Genomic DNA, 24,012 nt, shown 5'->3' on the forward strand with positions numbered 1-24,012 from the left:
GCGTGGCGTGGGGTGGGAGCCTGACAAGCCGGCTAAGGCATGGCGTGGGGTGGGAGCCTGACAAGCTGGCTAAGGCATGGCGTGGGGTGGGAGCCTGACAAGCCGGCTAAGGCATGGCGTGGGGTGGGAGCCTGACAAGCCGGCTAAGGCATGGCGTGGGGTGGGAGCCTGACAAGCCGGCTAAGGCATGGCGTGGGGTGGGAGCCTGACAAGCCGGCTAAGGCATGGCGTGGGGTGGGAGCCTGCCGTTCCAACCGATGCAAGGAAACCTCTCGAGCCAGCTACGGCGTGGAAGCCCGATGAGCCAGGTGAGGCACCCCCTGTTCCATCGACGGCGGCACCAGGACCCGACGTCACCAACAAAAAAATACACTCTATAGTCAGATATTGTATGAAAAATGATATTTACCACTATTTTTTCTATTCAGCACTTTAATAATAACTGTTTTGAAATGTGTATCTTGTATTTTTTTGCTATTGGAATAAACAGTAGTTAAAATGACTAACTGGTGAGCCATTATCTAATGCATTTGGGAGTAAATTAAATGTGCTCATGATATTTCATGGAAAACTCAAGAGTGAAAGATATGCATGAAACCCATATGAATTTATAATTAAAGGTTCTAAATGTAAGATAGGGGGCATTACAAATGTTATTGAGATTTCTTTACTTTTAAAAATATACCACTGAAAAATGTGCCGTAGCAACACATTGTAGTAAACACACACACACACACGCACGCACGCACGCACGCACGCACACACACACACACACACACACACACACACACACACACACACACACACACACACACACACACACACACACACACACACACACATCGGGAGAAACCCCTCTCTCTAAAACCCTCTCTCTACAGTCTCTCCCCATGTCTGTTGTTTGTGATTAGTTTGAATGGTGGTGACCTCACATACCTTACTGAAGCTGAGGGAACAGTAGTTAAGCAGAAACCTTTTAACCGGCCCAGATTGCTAGCAGACGCACACATAACACACGCATGCACACACTCAGACACAGGCTAGTTGCCAGACGCCAGGAGTCTGTCCGTACAGCGCAAGGCTATTACATCAGTTCGTTACTACACTCTATGATTAAAAAAAAGGGTTCCGAATGGGTTATTCCGGCTGTCCCCATAGGAGAACTCTTTTCGTTCCAGGTAGAATCCCTTTTTTGGTTCCATGTAGAACCCTCTGTGGAAAGTGTTCTACATAGAACCCAAAAGGGTTCTGAATGGAACCCAAAAGGGTTATACCTGGAATCAAAAAGGGTTGTACTCAGCCTTGTCTCAGGATGGTAAGCTGGTGGTTGAAGATATCCATCTAGTGGTGTGGGGGCTGTGCTTTGGCAAAGTGGGTGGGGTTATATCCTTCCTGTTTGGCCCTGTCCGGGGGTGTCCTCGGATGGGGCCACAGTGTCTCCTGACCCCTCCTGTCTCAGCCTCCAGCATTTATGCTGCAGTAGTTTATGTGTCGGGGGCTAGGGTCAGTTTGTTATATCTGGAGTACTTCTCCTGTCCTATTCGGTGTCCTGTGTGAATCTAAGTGTGCGTTCTCTAATTCTCTCTTTCTCTCTTTCTTTCTCTCTCTTGGAGGACCTGAGCCCAAGAACCAAGCCCCAGGACTACCTGACATGATGACTCCTTGCTGTCCCCAGTCCACCTGGCCTTGCTGCTGCTCCAGTTTCAACTGTTCTGCCTTATTATTATTCGACCATGCTGGTCATTTATGAACATTTGAACATCTTGGCCATGTTCTGTTATAATCTCCACCCGGCACAGCCAGAAGAGGACTGGCCAACCCACATAGCCTGGTTCCTCTCTAGGTTTCTTCCTAGGTTTTGGCCTTTCTAGGGAGTTTTTCCTAGCCACCGTGCTTCTACACCTGTATTGCTTGCTGTTTGTTTTAGTGTGTGCACTTTGTATCAGCTGTGTGTATATACATACATTTGATTTGATTTGTGTGTGCTGTGCACCTTATATTCTGTGTGTGTGTGTGTGTGTGTGTGTGTGTGTGTGTGTGTGTGTGTGTGTGTGTGTGTGTGTGTGTGTGTGTGTGTGCGCGTCCATGATTGCGTGATTGACGTATGCGGAGCGAAGAGTATGTCTGATGTTATCTCTGGCCCATTGGACTGAGACAGTTATAGTGAGGGGTGCTTGTTTATACATGTAATGATGAGACTGTATTTCTCAGATTGTCGTACTTAACCAATTAAAATCTCTAGGGAAAATAAATTGGTTCAGTTTACCTTCGGGAAATGATCTAATTTCAATGGTTTTATGTTCTTTTTTTAATATATTTTTTATGGTTATCAACATTTGGGAAATTGCTTTTTAAATTTATTTATATGGCCCTTTTCATTTACATTACATTTCATTACATGTTGAGGTATTCAGAGCAGATAAGTATTATTATATTTGACAGAGCTTGAACTTAGACTGTGTCCGGGCCTCCTATCCAACCAGCCAGGTCGCACCAGTCCCAATGCCAAATCCAATGTCTATCCAAATCCCCAGGACAGGAATCACCTTCAAAACTGGCCACTAGAGGCACCGATGAACACTACTACTATTATTACCATGAGGTAGGCTTGCCGCTAGACAGGGTGCTGTGGACGGAGAAGTCTTTCTCTGAGGCATGCGGGTTCAATCCCAGTGCTAGGCACTCATTTTTTTTAAACATTTTTTTTTTGTCAAAATTCGGAATGAATGCATAGACTTAATTAACCGTAACAAAATCTACATTTACCCTCCCCTCCGGTGAACAAACGTTGGACTCTCAAGTCATTTTCACTATTTCTTTTGAGATCTTGTTAAGTCCCACAACAACACAAAACAAGAGTTAACTTGAAATACAGTACTGTGAGAGCAGAACTGATTCAAACCATTATTTTGGCCTTTTATTTTAACAATATGTGACTACTCTCCTAAAACCAAACATCAGTCCTCAGATTCGTACAACTGAATGCCATGCCAAATGACAGCATCCGACCCATTTAGGACTGGAGTCGTATTAAATGTGATTTTATTGTGTCCGTCTGTCTTCGATTGCAGTTTACAACAGCAAAGGGTAATGCTGTTAGCTCAAGTATCTGTGTTACTGTAAGATAGCAGAGAGATCATTAAAGATAGACTGCAATATTTGACGTTTGTCCATAAAATGTTGGAGATCCTGTTGAAGCCGAGGACCACTGCTTCTCTGTTTCTTATATGTTGAGTGTTAACTCTACACAGTGAAGCACAGTCTCTCTGAGTTGAGGCACACCAGCTAGCTTCCCAGAGGACCATGCCAGCTAGCTTCCCAGAGGACCATGCCAGCTAGCTTCCCAGAGGACCATGCCAGCTAGCTTTCCTGAGGACCATACCAGCTAGCTTTCCAGAGGACCATACCAGCTAGCCTCCCAGAGGACCATACCAGCTAGCCTCCTAGAGGACCATACCAGCTAGCCTCCCAGAGGACCATACCAGCTAGCCTCCTAGAGGACCATACCAGCTAGCCTCCCAGATAACCACACCAGCTAGCCTCCCAGAGAACCATACCAGCTAGCCTCCCAGAGGACGATACCAGCTAGCCTCCCAGAGGACCCCGCCAGCCCCAAGGACCACTTGTCTTCTCAAGTGGCAGGGTGACAACTTTGTTGTTTTCCATATCCTGGATTGGCCCTTTATTGGCATCAGCTCAGTGTCTGTGTTAAATCAGAGCCAAAGACCACTCAAAGCAGCACTCATCATTGCTTCACTTCACCATTTTCCCTTGTGCACTCGTTTTGACCACAGTCCTATGATCTCTGGTCAAACATAGTGCACTATAAGTGTAATATAGTGTCATTTAGGATACAAACTCAGTCTGGTTAAGACAGGCTATAAGACTCAGTCTGGTTAAGACAGGCATGACTCAGTCTGGTTAAGACAGACTATAGGACTCAGTCTGGTTAAGACAGACTATAAGACTCAGTCTGGTTAGACAGAGTTTAAGACTCAGTCTGGTTAAGACAGACTATAGGACTCAGTCTGGTTAGACAGACTACAAGACTCAGTCTGGTTAAGACAGACTATAGGACTCAGTCTGGTTAAGACAGACTATAAGACCCAGTCTGGTTAAGACAGGCTATAGGACTCAGTCTGGTTAAGACAGACTATAAGACTCAGTCTGGTTAAGACAGACTATAAGACTCAGTCTGGTTAAGACAAACTATAAGACAGTCTGGATAAGACAGACTATAGGACTCAGTCTGGTTAAGACATACTATAAGACAGTCTGGTTAAGACAGGCTATAAGACTCAGTCTGGTTAAGACAGGCTATAAGACTCAGTCTGGTTAAGACAGGTACGACTCAGTCTGGTTAAGACAGGCTATAGGACTCAGTCTGGTTAAGACAGACTATAAGACTCAGCCTGGTTAAGACAGGCAGGACTCAGTCTGGTTAAGACAGACTATAAGACTCAGTCTGGTTAAGACAGACTATAAGACTCAGTCTGCTTAAGACAGACTATAAGACTCAGTCTGGTTAAGACAGGCAGGACTCAGTCTGGTTAAGACAGGCTATAAGACTCAGTCTGGTTAAGACAGGCAGGACTCAGTCTGGTTAAGACAGGCTATAAGACTCAGTCTGGTTAAGACAGGCAGGACTCAGTCTGGTTAAGACAGACTATAAGACTCAGTCTGGTTAAGACAGACTATAAGACTCAGTCTGGTTAAGACAGACTATAAGACTCAGTCTGGTTAAGACAGGCAGGAGTCAGTCTGGTTAAGACAGACTATAAGACTCAGTCTGGTTAAGACAGACTATAAGACCCAGTCTGGTTAAGACAGACTATAAGACTCAGTCTGGTTAAGACAGACTATAAGACCCAGTCTGGTTAAGACATACTATAAGAGAGTCTGGTTAAGACAGACTATAGGACTCAGTCTGGTTAAGACAGACTATAAGGAGAAACAGCCTTCGTCAGTGGAAAATGTCTGCCACATTCCCCATACTTAGGCCTACTTTAAAAGTATTATTAAATAGGATGTCTGTTTTGACAGATCGTTGTTAGACTGTCTGTCTCTCCATAAACATTTGGCTGGGCTCTGTCAGTTTGTTGGATGGCGAGTGGCAACATGTTTGGGCTTCGAAGAATGGTTCTGTCCTTGTGTGATGTATTTTATAGGGCGGCTTGAAATAGGACATTGACCACCGGCCAATTATATTGCCAGTGCATCGTCCACTCCATTTCCCCCAATGGTTTACACACTAAAACTACCCCATGAGGCACAATGACCCAAATCTGTAACTAATTTAGCAGAACCATACACCAAATCTGTATCTCATTTAGCAGAACCATACACCAAATCTGTATCTCATTTAGCAGAACCATACACCAAATCTGTATCTCATTTAGCAGACTCATAAACCAAATCTGTATCTCATTTAGCAGAACCATACACCAAATCTGTATCTCATTTAGCAGAACCATACACCAAATCTGTATCTCATTTAGCAGAACCATACACCAAATCTGTATCTCATTTAGCAGGACCATACACCAAATCTGTATCTCATTTAGCAGAACCATACACCACATCTGCAATACTACTGACACATTTTGCTTTACACTCAGATTGTAATTCTATAACAAACATTTGGCAAAACACAACACACATTCTCTACCTTTGGCACAACCTTCACAACTAAAATATATTGTGTGCAAATGCAAAGCAACACTGTTCAACAAGCCATTGATCAGCCATTACCCATTGACCACTTTCACTCATTGACCACTTTCACATGTTCAAAAACGAATTGCGTAAATGTTTGCAATCAGAACTTTGTAGGTAGAGGTGTAGGTAGAGGTGGAGGTAGAGGTGGAGGTAGAGGTGGAGGTGGAGGTGGAGGTAGAGGTGTAGGTAGAGGTGGAGGTAGAGGTAGAGGTAGAGGTGGAGGTAGAGGTGGAGGTAGAGGTGGAGGTGGAGGTAGAGGTGGAGGTGGAGGAAGAGGTGGAGGTAGAGGTAGAGGTGGAGGTAGAGGTGTAGGTAGAGGTGGAGGTGGAGGTAGAGGTGGAGGTGGAGGTAGAAGTGGAGGAGAAGGTGGAGGTGGAGGTGTAGGTAGAGGTGTAGGTAGAGGTGGAGGTAGAGGTGTAGGTAGAGGTGGAGGTAGAGGTGGAGGTGTAGGTGGAGGTAGAAGTGGAGGAGAAGGTGGAGGTGGAGGTGTAGGTAGAGGTGTAGGTAGAGGTGGAGGTAGAGGTGTAGGTAGAGGTGGAGGTAGAGGTGGAGGTGTAGGTGGAGGTAGAAGTGGAGGTAGAGGTGTAGGTAGAGGTGGAGGTGGAGGTAGAGGTGGAGGTGGAGGTAGAAGTGGAGGAGAAGGTGGAGGTGGATGTGTAGGTAGAGGTGGAGGTAGAGGTAGAGGTGGAGGTAGAGGTAGAAGTGGAGGAGAAGGTGGAGGTGGAGGTGTAGGTAGAGGTGTAGGTAGAGGTGTAGGTAGAGGTGTAGGTAGAGGTGGAGGTAGAGGTGGAGGCGGAGGTGTAGGTAGAGGTGTAGGTATAGGTGTAGGTAGAGGTGGAGGTAGAGGTGTAGGTAGAGGTGGAGGTAGAGGTGGAGGTAGAAGTGGAGGTAGAGGTGTAGGTAGAGGTGGAGGTGGAGGTAGAGGTAGAGGTGGAGGTAGAGGTAGAAGTGGAGGAGAAGGTGGAGGTGGAGGTGTAGGTAGAGGTGTAGGTAGAGGTGTAGGTAGAGGTGTAGGTAGAGGTGGAGGTAGAGGTGGAGGCGGAGGTGTAGGTAGAGGTGTAGGTATAGGTGTAGGTAGAGGTGGAGGTAGAGGTGTAGGTAGAGGTGGAGGTAGAGGTGGAGGTAGAAGTGGAGGTAGAGGTGTAGGTAGAGGTGGAGGTGGAGGTAGAGGTGGAGGTGGAGGTAGAAGTGGAGGAGAAGGTGGAGGTGGAGGTGTAGGTAGAGGTGGAGGTAGCGGTAGAGGTAGAGGTGGAGGTAGAGGTAGAAGTGGAGGAGAAGGTGGAGGTGGAGGTGTAGGTAGAGGTGTAGGTAGAGGTGGAGGTAGAGGTGGAGGTAGAGGTAGAGGTGGAGGTGTAGGTGGAGGTAGAGGTGTAGGTGGAGGTGGAGGTAGAGGTAGAGGTGTAGGTAGAGGTGTAGGTAGAGGTGGAGGTGGAGGTAGAGGTAGAGGTAGAGGTGTAGGTAGAGGTGGAGGTGAAGGTAGAGGTAGAGGTGGAGATGGCAGTGGAGGTAGAGGTAGAGGTGGAGATGGCAGTGGAGGTAGAGGTAGAGGTGGAGGTGGAGGTGGAGGTGGAGGTGGAGGTGGAGGTGGAGGTGGAGGAAGACCAAGAACAAGAAGAGTACTCCGATGAAATTCGGGCGACTATGGTGGAAAATGTGATCAACCATGGTTTGACCTTGAGAGAGGCTGGGAAGAGAGTGCAGCCCAATCTGAGCCGCTTCACCCTAGCATCCATCATCTGGACGTTCCAAAATGAGAATAGGTATTAACTGCAGACATTGGACCTCTCTACTACAGTTGAAGTTGGAAGTTTACATACACCTTAGCCAAATACATTTAAAATCAGTTTTTCACAATTCCTGACATTTAATCTGAGTAAAAATTCCCTGTTTTAGGTCAGTTAGGATCACCACTTCATTTTAAGAATGGGAAATGTCAGAATAATAGTAGAGAGAATGATTTATTTCAGCTTTGATTTCTTTCATCACATTCCCAGTGGGTCGTGAAGTTTACATATACTCAATTAATATTTGGTAGCATTGCCTTTAAATTGTTTAACTTGGGTCAAATGTTTCGGGCAGCCTTCCGCAAGCTTCCCACAATAAATTGGGTGAATTCTGGCCCAGAGCTGGTGGAACTGAGTTAGGTTTGTAGGCCTCCTTGCTTGCATACGCTTTTTCAGTTCTGCCCATACATTTTCTATAGGATTGAGGTCAGGGCTTTGTAATGGCCACTCCAATACATTGTTGACATTGTTGTCCTTAAGCCGTTTTGCCACAACTTTGGAAGTATGCTTGGGGTCATTGTCCATTTGGAAGACCCATTTGCGACCGAGCTTTAACTTCCTGACTGATGTCTTGAGATGTTGCTTCAATATATCCACATAATTTTTCTCTTTCATGATGCCATCTATTTTGTGAAGTGCACCAGTCCCTCCTGCCGCAAAGCACCCCCACAACGTGTTTCACGGTTGGGATGGTGTTCTTCGGCTTGCAAGCCTCCCCCTTTTGTCCTCCAAACATAACGATGTTTGTTTCATCAGACCAGAGGACATTTCTCCAAAAAGTACGATCTTTGTCCCCATGTGCAGTTGCAAAACGTAGCCTGTTTTTTTTATGGCGGTTTTGGAGCAGTTGTTGGACAAAAATGTGACTTGTGTCATGCACAAAGTATGTGTCCTAACCGACTTGTCAAAACTATAGTTTGTTAACAAGAAATTGGTGGAGAGCTTGAAAAAATTGTTTTAATGATTCCAACCTAATGGTATGTGTGGCCACCAGCTGCATTAAGTACTGCAATGGATCTCCTCATCATGGACTGCACCAGATTTTCCAGTTCTTGCTGTGAGATGTCACCTCACTCTTCCCCAAGGCACCTGCAAGTTCCCGGACATTTCTGTTGGGAATGGCCCTTGCCCTCACCCCCTGATCCAACGATCCAGAAGTGCTCAATGGGATTGAGATCCGGGCTCCTTCCTGGCCATGGCAGAACACTGACATTCCTGTCTTGCAGGAAATCATGCACAGAATGAGCAGTTTGGCTGGTGGCGTTGTCATGCTGGAGGGTCATGTCAAGATGAGCCTGCAGGAAAGGTACCACATGAGGGAAGAGGATGTCTTCTCTGTAACGTACAGCGTTGTGATTGCCTGCAAGGACAACAAGCTCCGTCCGATGATGCTGTGACACACCACCCCAGACCATGACGAACCCTCCCCCTCCAAATAGATCCTGCTCCAGAGTACAGGCCTCTGTGTAACGCTCATTCCTTTTACGATAAATGTGAATCCGATCATCCCCCCCTGGTGAGACAAAACTGCGACTTGTCAGTGAAGAGCACTTTTTGCCAGTCCTGTCTGGTCCAGTGACGGTAGGTTTGTGCCGTAGGTGACGTTGTTGCCGGTGATGTCTGGTGAGGACCTGCCTTAAAACAGGCCTACAAGCCCTCAGTCCAGCCTCTCTCAGCCTATTGCGGACAGTCTGAGCACTGATGGAGGGATTGTGCGTTCCTGGTGTAACTCAGGCAGGTGTTACCATCCTGTACCTGTCCCGCAGGTGTGATGTTTGGATGTACTGATCCTGTGCAGGTGTTGTTACACGTGGTCTGCCACTGCGAGGACGATCCGCTGTCCATCCTGTCTCCCTGTAGCATTGTCTTAGGCGTCTCACAGTACAGACATTGACATTTATTGCCCTTGCCACATCTGCAGTCCTCATGCCTCTTTGCAGCATGCCTAAGGCAAGGTTTACGCAAATGAGCAGGGACCCTGGGAACCTTTCTGTTGGTGTTTTTCAGTCAGTAGAAAGGCCTCTTTAGTGTCCTAAATGTTCATAACTGTGACCTTAATTGCCTACCGTCTGTAAGCTGTTAGTGTCTTAACGACCGTTTGACAGGTGCATGTTCATTAAATGTTCATGGGAAACATTGTTTAAATCCTTTACAATGAATATATGTGAATGTTACTTGGATTTTTATGATCTTTGAAAGACAGGGTCCTAAAAAAGGGATGTTTCTATAGTTTATAAAGAAATTTACTGTCATTTCAGAGAACCATGGAGTTGGATGTATGTTCTATTCCACAGGAATTTTTATTCATAGATGAGGCTGGATTATGTTTAGACGAGGAGGAGAGGAAGGAACATCATGAGTCAATGCGCCATCATTGAGGTACCTGGCCAGCGGGGGGTTAATGTTAATGTCACCATATGTGCAGCTATGAGCCACAAAAGAGTCTTCCACCGCCATGCTACACATGGACCATACACCACTCTCCTTCATTTCCATACAACACCTTTACATGACAGTCTTTTTTTTTCAGCCAGAGCACGGAGACGCCAGGTGATCCTGAGCAGCAAATGTATGTTCTAGTTTGGGACAACGTGATCTTCCACCGGGTTGCTCAGTTCCGCAAATAGTTCCACGACCCACAATTCTCTATCATCTCCCACCATATTCCTAATTTCTCAACCCCACCGAGGAGTTGTTTTCAGCATGGCTGTGGAAGGTGTATGATCGCAAACTCCATTTAAGGCCCTTCTCCAGGCAATGGAGGAGGCATGTGGTGACATTCCAGCAGAGTCCTGTCAGGGATGCGTCATGCCAGAAGATATTTCCCCCGCTGTCTTGCCAAGGAGAATATCGCCTACGATGTTGATAAAAAATCTGTGGCCGGACCAAAACAACAGACATGACTGATTTTGTTTTCGAAAATTGAGTATTTGTTTCTTGACTAATGATTTAGATTTTGACAGTTACTTTATCCATACAATTGATCGAACATAGAGTCGTACAAATAGGCCTATTTTTCTTCCTTTGAATATGCTAAATATATTTACTGTATGTTTGCATTTTTACTCTTTGTGTGTTTAACATGTGGCAGTCATGTTGAAATATAAAACTTACGTTTATACATTTGTGTTTCTGTCTTGTTTGAGTACACACATACAATATATAGTATAATATATATATATAATAAATCAAATCAAATTGTATTTGTCACATGCGCCGAATACAACAGGTGTAGTCCTTACAGTGAAATGCAGAATACAACAGGTGTAGTAGTCCTTACAGTGAAATGCTGAATACAACAGGTGTAGTAGTCCTTACAGTGAAATTCTGAATACAACAGGTGTAGTAGTACAACAGGTGTAGTAGTCCTTACAGTGAAATGCTGAATACAACAGGTGTAGTAGTCCTTACAGTGAAATGCTGAATACAACAGGTGTAGTAGTCCTTACAGTGAAATGCTGAATACAACAGGTGTAGTAGTCCTTACAGTGAAATGCTTACTTATGAGCCCTGAACCAACAACGCAGTTTTAAGAAAATACATTTAAAAAAAGTAAGACAAGAAAAACAAATAATTAAAGAGCAGCAGTAAATAACAATAGCGGGGCGAAATACAGGGGGTACAGAGTCAATGTGGAGGCTGTATACAGGGTATTACGGTACAGAGTCAATGTGGAGACTATATACAGGGGGTACCGGTACAGAGTCAATGTAGAGGCTATATACAGGGGGTACCGGTACAGAGTCAATGTGGAGGCTATATACAGGGGGTACCGGTACAGAGTCAATGTGTGGAGGCTATATACAGGGGTACCGGTACATAGTCAATGTGGAGGCTATATACAGGGGGTACCGGTACAGAGTCAATGTAGAGGCAATATACAGGGGGTACCGGTACAGAGTCAATCTGTCAATATGTTGGGGCACCGTTGTCGAGGTAATTGTGGTAATTATGTACATACAGGTAGGGTTATTAAAGTGGCTATGCATAGATAATAACAGAGAGTAGCAGCAGCATGGGGGGTGCAAATAGTCTGGGTAGCCATTTGATTAGCTGTGCAGGAGTCTTATGGCTTGGGGATAGAAGCTGTTTAGACGCCTCTTGGACCTAGACTTGGCGCTTGCCGTGCAGTAGCAGAGAGATCAGTCTGTGACTAGGGTGGGATGGAGTCTTTGACAATTTTTAGGACCTTCCTCTGGCACCGCTGGTATGGAGGTCCTGGATGGCAGGATGCTTGAACCCGGGGATGTACTGGGCCATACGCACTACCCTCTGTAGTGTCTTGCGGTCGGAGGCCAAGCAGTTGCCATACCAGGCAGTGATGCAACCCGTCAGGATGCTCTCGATGGTGCAGCTGTAAAATCTTTTGAGCATCTAATGACCCATTTCAGTCTCCTGAGGGGGAATAAGTTTTGTCGTGCCCTCTTCATGACTGTCTTGGTGTGCTTGGACCATGTTACTTTGTTGGTGATGTTGATGCCAAGGAACTTGAAGCTCTCAACCTGCTCCATGACAGCCCACTCGATGAGAATGGGGGCGTGTTTGGTCCTCCTTTTTCTGTAGTCCACAATCATCTCCTTACTCTTTATCACGGTTAGGGAGAGGTTGTTGTCTTGGCACCACACGGTAAGGTCTCTGACCACCTCCCTAAAGGCTGTCTCATCGTTGTCGGTGATCAGGCCTATCACTGTTGTGTCATCAGCAAACTTAATGATGGTGTTGGAATTGTGCCTGGCAGTGCAGTCATGAGTGAACAGGGAGTACAGGAGGGGACTGAGCACGCACCCGTGAGGGGCCCCCGTGTTGAGGTTCAGCGTGCAGACGTATTGTTACCTACCCTTATCACCTGGGGGCGGCCCGTCAGGAAGTCTAGGATCCAGTGGCAGAGGGAGGTGTTTAGTCCCAGGGTCCTTAGCTTAGTGATGAGCTTTAAGGGCACTATGGTGTTGAACACTGAGCTGTAGTCAACGAATAGAGATTGCATCATCTGTGGATCTGTTGGTGTGGTATGCAAATTGGAGTGGGTCTAGGGTTTCAGGGATAATGCTGTTGATGTGAGCCATGACCAGCCTTTCAAAGCATTTCATGGCTACAGATGTGAGTGCTACTGGTCGGTAGTCATTTAGGCAGGTTACCTTAGTGTTCTTGGTAAGTTTGTGAATGTTGACCTGTTTAAAGTTCTTACTCACATTGGCTGCGGAGAGCATGATCACACAGTAATCCAAAACAGCTGATGCTCTCATGCATGTTTCAGTGTTACTTGCCTCGAAGCGAGCATAGAAGTTATTTAGCTCATCTGGTAGGCTCGTGTCACTGGGCAGCTCTTGGCTGTGCTTCCTTTTGTAGTCTGTAATAGTTTGCAAGCCCTGCCACATCCGACGAGCGCCAGAGCCGGTGTAGTACGATTCAATCTTCGTCCTGTATTGATGCTTTGTCTGTTTGATGGTTTGTCGGAGGGCATAGCGGGATTCATTATAAGCTTCCGCGTTAGAGTCCCGCTCCTTGAAAGTGGCAGCTCTACCCTTTAGCTCAGTGCGAATGTTCCCAGAACCCATGGCTTCTGTTTGAGGTATGTACGTACAGCCACTGTGGGGATGATGTCTTCGATGCACTTATTGATAAAGCCAGTGACTGATGTGGTGTACTCCTTAATGCCATCAGAAGAATCCCGGAACATATTCCAGTCTATGATAGCAAAACAGTCCTGTAGTTTAGCATCTGCTTCATCTGACCACTTTTTTTGTAGACCGAGTCACTGGTGCCTCCTGCTTTACATTTTTGCTGATCATTTTTTCCCTCTGGTTGCACATTTAACATGCTGATAGAAATTCGGTAAAACTGACTTAAGTTTCCCTGGATTAAAGTCAGCGGCCACTAGGAGCACCGCCTCTGGGTGAGCGTTTTGCTGTTTGCTTATGGCGGAATACAGCTAATTTAGTGTGGTTTCAGTGCCAACCTCGCTCTGCAGTGGTTTGTTGACAACTATGAAAAATACAGATGAAAACTCTCTAGGTAGGTAGTGTGGTCTACAGCTTATCATGAGATACTACTCTACCTCAGGCGAGCAAAACTTTGAAACTTCCTTAGATATCATGCACCAGCCGTCTCTTACCAGAGGCTGCTGTTCTGTCTTGCCGATAGAGTGTAATAACCCGCCAGCTGTATGTTCTTGATGTCGTCGTTCAGGCACTACTCGGTGAAACATTAGATATTACAGTTTTTAATGTCCCGTTGGTAAGATAAAAATGTGTTTTCTGTTGGTCCCATTTCTTTTCCAGCGATTGAACATTAGCTAGCAGAATGGAGGGCAAGGGAAGATTCACCAGTGAATCAGTGGGATCGGGGCCTGGTCATGTGCCCATAGTATTTCCCTCGCGTCCGACTCATTGAAGAACAACTCCTTGTCCAATTTGATGGGAGTAATACCATTCTGATGTCCAGAAGCTCTTTTCTGTCATAAGAGACGGTAGCAGCAACATTATGTACAAAACGAGTTACGAACAGCGCGAAAAAACAAACAAAACAGCATGATTGGTTGAGAGCCGATGTCACGACTTCCACCGAAGGTGGCTCCTCTTCCTGTTCGGGCGGCGCTCGGCGGTCGTCGTCGCCGGTCTACTAGCTGCTACCGATCCCTTTTCTTTTTTCGTTTAGTTTTGTCTGTCTTGTTGTTCACCTGTGTCTAGTTTAGGAATTAGTGGGGTATTTAATCTCGCCCTACCCTCTAGGTTTTGTGCAGGATTGTTTGTGTAGCTGTGATTTGTTTGGGTAGTGTTTTTGCTGGACTGCGTTCCTGTTGTTCAGTGGCTACTGTTGTGGTCCTGTGCCTGTTCTTGATGGACTTAGATAAACGGCCTTCTTGTGTCACGATGGTCGTCAGGGTGGAAACGACCGGACCAAGGTGCAGCGTGGTGAGCGTACATTTCTTTTTATTTATAAATGTCGCCAACAAAACAAAGAACAAGGAAAACGACCGTGAAGCTGACTTCGGCTACACAGGCCACTAACAAAGACAACTACCCACAACTAAGGTAGCAAAGCAGGCTGCCTAAGTCTGATTCCCAATCAGAGACAACGATAGACAGCTGTCCCTGATTGAGAACCATACCCGGCCAAAACATAGAAACATAGAAAACATAGAATGCCCACCCCAAATCACACCCTAACCTAACCAAATAGAGAAATAAAACGTCTCTCTAAGGTCAGGGCGTGACATCTTGCAATTCGCTCTCTCCTGTGCCTGACTCCACACCCACCTCTCCTAGGGAGAACCTGACAGCCGATAAGATGGCTGAAATACAGAAATAGGTTCTGATAGTAGTGTTTAAATATGTCACTTTAGTGTGATCTTGGGTGTCACTAAGTTAGATTAATTTGATGTGTGTGTGTGTCTCATTTGTATGCCGAGTTTCATTTTGAGCAGGGAGAACATGATTTTGATTGCTATGTTTCATTTTGCAAGATGTCTGTAGGGTTTAGGGAAATTGGCTAACTTTTTTTGTGTTTTGTGTTTAGAGGTTTGAGTACCTGAGAAATAGTTTCAGCAAACGTGTGTTAACCATTTGGGAAAAACTGTAAGAGAAGGTTCCTGTTCTGTCTGTAAAGCAGAGCATTAAGAACATGGTTCCTGTTCTGTCTGTAAAGCAGAGCATTATAAGAACATGGTACCTGTTCTGTCTGTAAAGCAGAGCATTACGATCATGGTACCTGTTCTGTCTGTAAAGCAGAGCATTACGATCATGGTACCTGTTCTGTCTGTAAAGCAGAGCATTATAAGATCATGGTTCCTGTTCTGTCTGTAAAGCAGAGCATTAAGATCATGGTACCTGTTCTGTCTGTAAAGCAGAGCATTATAAGAACATGGTTCCTGTTCTGTCTGTAAAGCAGAGCATTATAAGAACATGGTTCCTGTTCTGTCTGTAAAGCAGAGCATTATAAGAACATGGTACCTGTTCTGTCTGTAAAGCAGAGCATTAAGATCATGGTCCCTGTTCTGTCTGTAAAGCAGAGCATTAAGATCATGGTTCCTGTTCTGTCTGTAAAGCAGAGCATTATAAGAACATGGTACCTGTTCTGTCTGTAAAGCAGAGCATTATAAGAACATGGTTCCTGTTCTGTCTGTAAAGCAGAGCATTAAGATCATGGTACCTGTTCTGTCTGTAAAGCAGAGCATTAAGATCATGGTACCTGTTCTGTCTGTAAAGCAGAGCATTAAGATCATGGTACCTGTTCTGTCTGTAAAGCAGAGCATTACGATCATGGTACCTGTTCTGTCTGTAAAGCAGAGCATTATAAGATCATGGTTCCTGTTCTGTCTGTAAAGCAGAGCATTAAGATCATGGTACCTGTTCTGTCTGTAAAGCAGAGCATTAAGATCATGGTACCTGTTCTGTCTGTAAAGCAGAGCATTATAAGAACATGGTACCTGTTCTGTCTGTAAAGCAGAGCATTATAAGAACATGGTTCCTGTTCTGTCTGTAAAGCAGAGCATTATAAGAACATGGTACCTGTTCTGTCTGTAAAGCAGAGCATTATAAGAACATGGTACCTGTTCTGTCTGTAAAGCAGAGCATTATAAGAACATGGTTCCTGTTCTGTCTGTAAAGCAGAGCATTAAGATCATGGTACCTGTTCTGTCTGTAAAGCAGAGCATTAAGATCATGGTACCTGTTCTGTCTGTAAAGCAGAGCATTAAGATCATGGTACCTGTTCTGTCTGTAAAGCAGAGCATTAAGATCATGGTACCTGTTCTGTCTGTAAAGCAGAGCATTAAGAGCATGGTACCTGTTCTGTCTGTAAAGCAGAGCATTAAGAGCATGGTACCTGTTCTGTCTGTAAAGCAGAGCATTAAGATCATGGTACCTGTTCTGTCTGTAAAGCAGAGCATTAAGATCATGGTACCTGTTCTGTCTGTAAAGCAGAGCATTACGATCATGGTACCTGTTCTGTCTGTAAAGCAGAGCATTACGAACATGGTTCCTGTTCTGTCTGTAAAGCAGAGCATTAAGATCATGGTACCTGTTCTGTCTGTAAAGCAGAGCATTAAGAGCATGGTACCTGTTCTGTCTGTAAAGCAGAGCATTAAGATCATGGTACCTGTTCTGTCTGTAAAGCAGAGCATTAAGATCATGGTACCTGTTCTGTCTGTAAAGCAGAGCATTAAGATCATGGTACCTGTTCTGTCTGTAAAGCAGAGCATTAAGATCATGGTACCTGTTCTGTCTGTAAAGCAGAGCATTATAAGAACATGGTACCTGTTCTGTCTGTAAAGCAGAGCATTACGATCATGTTACCTGTTCTGTCTGTAAAGCAGAGCATTAAGATCATGGTACCTGTTCTGTCTGTAAAGCAGAGCATTAAGAGCATGGTACCTGTTCTGTCTGTAAAGCAGAGCATTAAGAGCATGGTACCTGTTCTGTCTGTAAAGCAGAGCATTACGATCATGGTACCTGTTCTGTCTGTAAAGCAGAGCATTACGAACATGGTTCCTGTTCTGTCTGTAAAGCAGAGCATTAAGATCATGGTACCTGTTCTGTCTGTAAAGCAGAGCATTAAGAGCATGGTACCTGTTCTGTCTGTAAAGCAGAGCATTAAGATCATGGTACCTGTTCTGTCTGTAAAGCAGAGCATTAAGATCATGGTACCTGTTCTGTCTGTAAAGCAGAGCATTAAGATCATGGTACCTGTTCTGTCTGTAAAGCAGAGCATTAAGAGCATGGTACCTGTTCTGTCTGTAAAGCAGAGCATTAAGAGCATGGTACCTGTTCTGTCTGTAAAGCAGAGCATTAAGATCATGGTACCTGTTCTGTCTGTAAAGCAGAGCATTACGATCATGGTACCTGTTCTGTCTGTAAAGCAGAGCATTAAGATCATGGTACCTGTTCTGTCTGTAAAGCAGAGCATTACGAACATGGTTCCTGTTCTGTCTGTAAAGCAGAGCATTATAAGAACATGGTTCCTGTTCTGTCTGTAAAGCAGAGCATTATAAGAACATGGTTCCTGTTCTGTCTGTAAAGCAGAGCATTATAAGAACATGGTACCTGTTCTGTCTGTAAAGCAGAGCATTATAAGAACATGGTACCTGTTCTGTCTGTAAAGCAGAGCATTACGATCATGGTACCTGTTCTGTCTGTAAAGCAGAGCATTAAGATCATGGTACCTGTTCTGTCTGTAAAGCAGAGCATTAAGATCATGGTACCTGTTCTGTCTGTAAAGCAGAGCATTAAGATCATGGTACCTGTTCTGTCTGTAAAGCAGAGCATTAAGAGCATGGTACCTGTTCTGTCTGTAAAGCAGAGCATTAAGAGCATGGTACCTGTTCTGTCTGTAAAGCAGAGCATTAAGAGCATGGTACCTGTTCTGTCTGTAAAGCAGAGCATTACGATCATGGTACCTGTTCTGTCTGTAAAGCAGAGCATTAAGATCATGGTACCTGTTCTGTCTGTAAAGCAGAGCATTAAGAGCATGGTACCTGTTCTGTCTGTAAAGCAGAGCATTAAGAGCATGGTACCTGTTCTGTCTGTAAAGCAGAGCATTAAGAGCATGGTACCTGTTCTGTCTGTAAAGCAGAGCATTAAGAGCATGGTACCTGTTCTGTCTGTAAAGCAGAGCATTAAGAGCATGGTACCTGTTCTGTCTGTAAAGCAGAGCATTATAAGAACATGGTACCTGTTCTGTCTGTAAAGCAGAGCATTAAGAGCATGGTACCTGTTCTGTCTGTAAAGCAGAGCATTAAGATCATGGTACCTGTTCTGTCTGTAAAGCAGAGCATTAAGAGCATGGTACCTGTTCTGTCTGTAAAGCAGAGCATTATAAGAACATGGTACCTGTTCTGTCTGTAAAGCAGAGCATTAAGATCATGGTACCTGTTCTGTCTGTAAAGCAGAGCATTAAGATCATGGTACCTGTTCTGTCTGTAAAGCAGAGCATTAAGATCATGGTACCTGTTCTGTCTGTAAAGCAGAGCATTAAGATCATGGTACCTTGGACTACAGAGAGATTGAATTACAGAATGAGTTCAAACAGATGTTGTATTATGTTTAAGCACTCAGCCCTCTCGTATAGGGTCCACCTGGATAGACCTCAACTGCATCCAGATTGGCACCCTATTCCCTATACAGTGCACCGGTCAAAAGTAGTGCACTATAAAGGAAAATAGGGTGGCATTTGTGACCAACTTCTTGGTTGCACCTGAACAGAGAGACCCCGCCCCTCAACAGGTGTAGGTGTACATCAGACAGAAACCTCTGTCATTCAATCTAGGTAATGTTGCTATGACGACAAACTCTGTCTCTCTGGCAGCAGCCGTGTGTCTGGTTTCAGTCTAAAGAGACGAGAATGAGATGAGGCCCAGCAAGGTCACAGCTGATTGGCTGACAAACACCAAGGTCACAGCTGATTGGCTGACAAACACCAAGGTCACAGCTGATTGGCTGACAAACAATTTGATCACCCTGTTGCAGGAGAACTTGAGTTTTAAAAAGTATTCTAAAGTTTGTAAATTCCTTTTTAAAATGTCAAACTTGATTCGCCTTAAAGAGAAATATATCAACCCCTCCCCCAAAAAATCCATTAATTATAATACACATAATAATAATTCACATGTCCTGTTGCTGCGGGATAATTTTCCTGCTGTGTGAAATTGGTTCAACTGATGATACGCCATCTGTAGGTTTTCCTGCTTTGTAGACTACAGTGAAATAAATAACCAGAAGAACTGATCAAACAGAGAAACAAAGTAACTTCCCAGTTTAAATCAAGACCCAAGACTCAAATTAAATGAAAGGAAAAAATGAAACTCACCCAAGTCCTGTGTCTATTCACAGCTATAAACTTTCCACTTCCAGGTTTCACCGTCAAGTGAAATGATTTTAAAAGGGATCCTGGGTTATCAAACACAGGCACAGAGCGCAAATACCCAACTTATTTTCCTTACTTCATTCTTTCTACTCAAAGAAGAAAGAAAAAAAACACACACTTCCTCACACACACACTTAATGGTTGGCTAGATAGCGTGGTCGGTCGCCGGTCTGTGTGTGTGCCCTTGTCTGGGTCTGGGAAAGGGAGGAAATGTTTGGAGAAAGAGCTGAAACTCAATGATTTCTTTCTATGCGGTGGAAAGTCTAGTAATCTAGTTGACATCTGATGGGGGGGACAGGTGAGAGTGGGAGAGAGAGAGAGAGAGAGAGAGGGGGGAAGGAGAGAGAGAGAGAGAGGGAGGGAGAGCGAGAGAGAGAGAGAGGGAGGGAGAGCGAGAGAGAGCGAGAGAGGGAGAGTGCGAGACCGAGAGGAAGGGAGGGAGCGGGGTGAAGGGAGAGAGAGAGAGAGAGAGAGAGAAAGAAAGAAAGAAAGTAAGGGAGGGAGGAAGAGAGGGAGAGAGAGAGAGTGAGAGAGAGAGAGGGGAAGGAGAGAGAGAGAGAGGGAGGGAGAGCGAGAGAGAGAGCGAGAGAGGGAGAGTGCGAGATCGAGAGGAAGGGAGGGAAGGGAGGGAGAGGGGTGAAGGGAGAGAGAGAGCGAGAGAGAGGGGAAGGATAGAGGGGAAGGAGAGAGAGAGAGAGAGGAAGGAGAGAGAGAAAGAGAGAGAGAGGAAGGGAGGGAGGGAGATTTAGAAAGGGAAGGGGGAAACCCTTGTTAATACACAGCCAGCTGGATATCCGTTCCCCATACCTTAGTGAGATAGGCACGTGAAAAGAATTAGTGAGGACCGTAATATGTGAAAAAAAACACGTCTTAGTATTAGTGTATGTATATTTTAAAGTCATAATAAAATCCATTTACACCTGACAATTATGTGGAAACTGGCCTGTGAGACAGAGGTATAGGAAGGACAGCCATCTGTGCAATGCATTAGTATTTTTTAGAGAGAAGAGAGGAACACAGTTATGTGAGAAGGCAGCAGGCTGTGGTTTTATAATATCTTTATAGGAAATCACAAGATAAAAATACACACTTTCAAAGAGGACTCATTTCTATCTATCCTGGAAAAGCATGGATAATGTGGGATAATTGCTGCCATTTTGGGGAAATGTATTCTTTGGAACATTAACTACCGGAGAGGAATGAAAGGATGGATGGAGGAATGGAGGGGTGGAGGAATGGAGGAATGGAGGGATGGAGGGATGGAGGGGTGAAGGGGTGGAGGGATGGAGGGATGGAGTGATGGAGGGGTGGAGGGATGGAGGAATGGAGGGGTGGAGGAATGGAGGAATGGAGGGATGGAGGGGTGGAGGGATGGAGGAATGGAGGGGTGGAGGGATGGAGGAATGGACGAACGGAGGAACGGAGGGGTGGAGGGTGGAGGAGTGGAGGAGTGGAGGGATGGAGGGGTGGAGGGATGGAGGAGTGGAGGGAAGGAGGGGAGGAGGAGTGGAGGGAAGGAGGAGTGGAGGGATAGAGGGGTGGAGGACTGGAGGGGTGGATGAGTGGAGGGATAGAGGGGTGGAGGACTGGAGGGGTGGACGAGTGGAGGTATGAGGAATAGTACAGATGTAGGATATTAATTTGATCACCCTGTTGCAGGAGAACCTACTGTAAATGTACTGTAAAACTTGTAGTTTATTTGAGGCTTAAAATGGCTTTGTAATTTCCACTTAATTTTCCTTTGCAAAAAAGTATTACCCTCTTGCTGCAGGATTCATTGCCTGCTGTCGCAAACGGGCTCAAATTAAGATCCGACATCTGTGTTATACGTCTTTCTCTGAGACCAGGTTACTTGTTGCGTCATACCAACAACAGAGAATTACGGGGATCATTAACAGTGGCTGTTAGGAGAACTAACGACAAAGGTTAGGAGAATTTACATAGCAGGTGAATAGGGTTAGAATAAGGATTAAATTCTACAGTTGTCCCCGATGCGATTCGAGAACGCAACCTTTGGATTTTTTATTATTATAATTTTTTTTAACCTTTATTTAACTAGGCAAGTCAGTTAAGAACAAATTCTTATTTTCAATGACAGCCTAGTAACAGCAGCTTGTCAGCTCGGAGATTTGAACTTGCAACCTTCCGGTTACTAGTCCAACGCTCTAACCACTAGGCTACCCTAACGCCCCAAGGATTGCTATAAGGTTGCGGAGTACTTCCACGACCAACCACCCTCTTTTTGTTTCTGTCTAAAGTGAATAGACATTAGTAGATGGCATACGTCCAGCCCATACATCTCCTGAATACGTAAAGTATGTCCCGAATGGGTCGGAGGCCAGGCTGAAACACAACCTCCCGCTCCATTAGGTACATGAGGACCAGATGGGATATGCCAGGGCTGACAGTGGAACGAGCCCTGAGCCATGTTTAGTCTACATCGCTACAGGCTAAGAGCAATGTGCTTCATCACACACACTACATCACATACGACCAGGAAGGACTCGGAATACAGAGTAGAGTGTAATTTTTTAATCTTAAGTGTCTTACAGTTGGCAATGAAAACACATCTCTTTTTTTAGTGTATCAATACCATAGTGTAACTATATCATAGTGTATAGTGTAACTATATCATAGGGTATAGTGTATCTACATCATAGTGTATCTATACCATAGTGTATCTATATCACTGTGTATCTTTATCATAGGGTATAGTGTATCTATACCATAGTGTATCTGTTACGAATCCCTTTTGGCCCGACAGTCTAGGGGGACTGGTAGTGAGACCCGTAACATAACTCATGTAAATTATAATTGTGACAAAGTGTGAACGAAATAACCACGACAACCGAAATAATACCGTCAAACTCAGGGTTTATTTATAAACACACGGTAATGGGGGGGAGCAGGAAAAGGGGCTGAGCTGGACCCAAGGAAAGAAACAATAAGTATTCAAAACACCCCTAAGCTAGACTAGCCTATTTCAACAACAGCTAACTAACTAACCAAAAATACAGTGGGTGGTCCGCCCAGTTCTAACCAGTGTATTTAACAAAGTTCACCTACGGGTAGTGTATGCCCATGGGCGACTTGTCTTGGTTTCCCCCTTTTCCCACCAGCAACAAACAAACACCATAACCAAAACAATACTCACAGGAGATGACAAAGTGATTTGGAGGTGCTCAAACAAAAGAAGAGGTTAAGACGCAAAGAGAGAGATCTACATACATGGCATTTACAAAGAGATTGAGCTACTGAAATCTATATAGAACAGAGATCTACCAACATGGCATTACAAAGAGATTGAGCTTGAAATCTATATAGAACAGAGATCTACCAACATGGCATTTACAAAGAGATTGAGCTCTAGAGCAAACAAATGATGGGGTTTTTAAACCATGGGGAAGGAACTGTGATAGGGTAGGAAACAGGAGGAGGTGTGTCTTCTGATTGATGGGTTGATTGTTGACTGATTGGGGAGTGATGATTTTCACCTGTGAGGGGAGACGGAGAGAAAAGAAACACACACAGGATACACACACACACACAGGATAATGGTATCCGTAACAGTATCTATACCATAGTGTATCTATATCATAGTGTATAGTGATCTATATCATAGCATATCTATATACTAGTGCATCTATATCATAGTGTATAGTGTATCTATATCATAGTGTATAGTGTATCTATATCATAGCATATCTATATCATAGTGTATATTGTATCTATATCATAGTGTATATTGTATCTATATCATTGTGTATCTATATCATATCTTATAGTGTATCTATACCATTGTGTATCTATATCATATCTTATAGTGTATCTATATCATAGTGTATAGTGTATCTATATCATAGTGTATAGTGTATCTATATCATAGTGTAGCTTTATCATAGTGTATCTATATCATAGTGTTCCTATATCATAGTGTATATTGTATCTATATCATAGTGTATATTGTATATATATCATAGTGTATCTATACTATAGTGTTTAGTTTATATATATATATATCATAGTGTATATTGTATCTATATCATAGTGTTCCTATATCATAGTGTATAGTGTATCTATATCATAGTGTATCTACAGTGCCTTGCGAAAGTATTCGGCCCCCTTGAACTTTGCGACCTTTTGCCACATTTCAGGCTTCAAACATAAAGATATAAAACTGTATTTTTTTGTGAAGAATCAACAACAAGTGGGACACAATCATGAAGTGGAACGACATTTATTAGATATTTCAAAATTTTTTACAAATCAAAAACTGAAAAATTGGGCGTGCAAAATTATTCAGCCCCTTTACTTTCAGTGCAGCAAACTCTCTCCAGAAGTTCAGTGAGGATCTCTGAATGATCCAATGTTGACCTAAATGACTAATGATGATAAATACAATCCACCTGTGTGTAATCAAGTCTCCGTATAAATGCACCTGCACTGTGATAGTCTCAGAGGTCCGTTAAAAGCGCAGAGAGCATCATGGAGAACAAGGAACACACCAGGCAGGTCCGAGATACTGTGGTGAAGAAGTTTAAAGCCGGATTTGGATACAAAAAGATTACCCAAACATCCCAAGGAGCACTGTGCAAGCGATAATATTGAAATGGAAGGAGTATCAGAGAAGAGAAGAAGAAGACGGAGAAGA

General features: G+C 44.3%; 1 protein-coding gene across 1 annotated transcript in view; it reads right to left on the reverse strand.

The window, feature by feature from the left end:
- Positions 1-19,599, reverse strand: part of LOC139407901 (uncharacterized) — a 32,257-nt gene extending 12,658 nt beyond the window's left edge. Inside the window, exon 1 of the mRNA XM_071151777.1 lies at positions 19,305-19,599. The gene's annotated coding sequence lies outside the window, so the exon portion shown is untranslated. The remainder of the gene's footprint in view (positions 1-19,304) is intronic.
- Between the last annotated feature and the right edge of the window lie 4,413 nt (positions 19,600-24,012).

This window comes from Oncorhynchus clarkii, chromosome 4, assembly GCF_045791955.1.
Source record: "Oncorhynchus clarkii lewisi isolate Uvic-CL-2024 chromosome 4, UVic_Ocla_1.0, whole genome shotgun sequence".
NCBI lineage: Eukaryota > Metazoa > Chordata > Actinopteri > Salmoniformes > Salmonidae > Oncorhynchus > Oncorhynchus clarkii.